The sequence below is a fragment of the Colobus angolensis genome, unplaced genomic scaffold (genome assembly GCF_000951035.1).
Source record: "Colobus angolensis palliatus isolate OR3802 unplaced genomic scaffold, Cang.pa_1.0 Scaffold25, whole genome shotgun sequence".
In the NCBI taxonomy this organism is placed as follows: Eukaryota; Metazoa; Chordata; class Mammalia; order Primates; family Cercopithecidae; genus Colobus; species Colobus angolensis.
In genome coordinates, this window is record NW_012115710.1 from 1758282 (window position 1) to 1758640 (window position 359).

Genomic DNA, 359 nt, shown 5'->3' on the forward strand with positions numbered 1-359 from the left:
ATGTTAACAATTTAATTTAAAAGGCCTGGAATTCTCTGTGAAGACGATTCAAGTTAAAATGTGAAATGCAAAGCCCTGCCTGCGCAGCATGTGCGATTTCATGCTGACGACCCACGGAACAGAATAGAAATCTTCTCCGTTTCCATCATCATCTCTGTCTCCAGCACGGGAGAAAGATGTAGGCTGGGAGGTTAAGCCCGTCTTCTCTTTTCTCGTTCTTCTGCCTGCTTTAATTCTGACTGTGCTGGCAGCTGATTAGATTGTGCCCACCCCAATTGAAGTGGATCTGCCTTTCCCAGTCCACTGAGTCATCTCTAGAGTGCTCATCTCTAGAGAGTTTCCGAGGGTCAACGCCAAGC

At 46.8% G+C, this 359-nt stretch overlaps 1 protein-coding gene across 1 annotated transcript in view; it reads right to left on the reverse strand.

Annotated features, from left to right (window-relative positions):
- The window catches only part of LOC105514835 (zinc finger protein 480-like), a 64451-nt gene that overhangs the window by 15147 nt on the left and 48945 nt on the right, over positions 1-359 (reverse strand). The window lies entirely within an intron of this gene.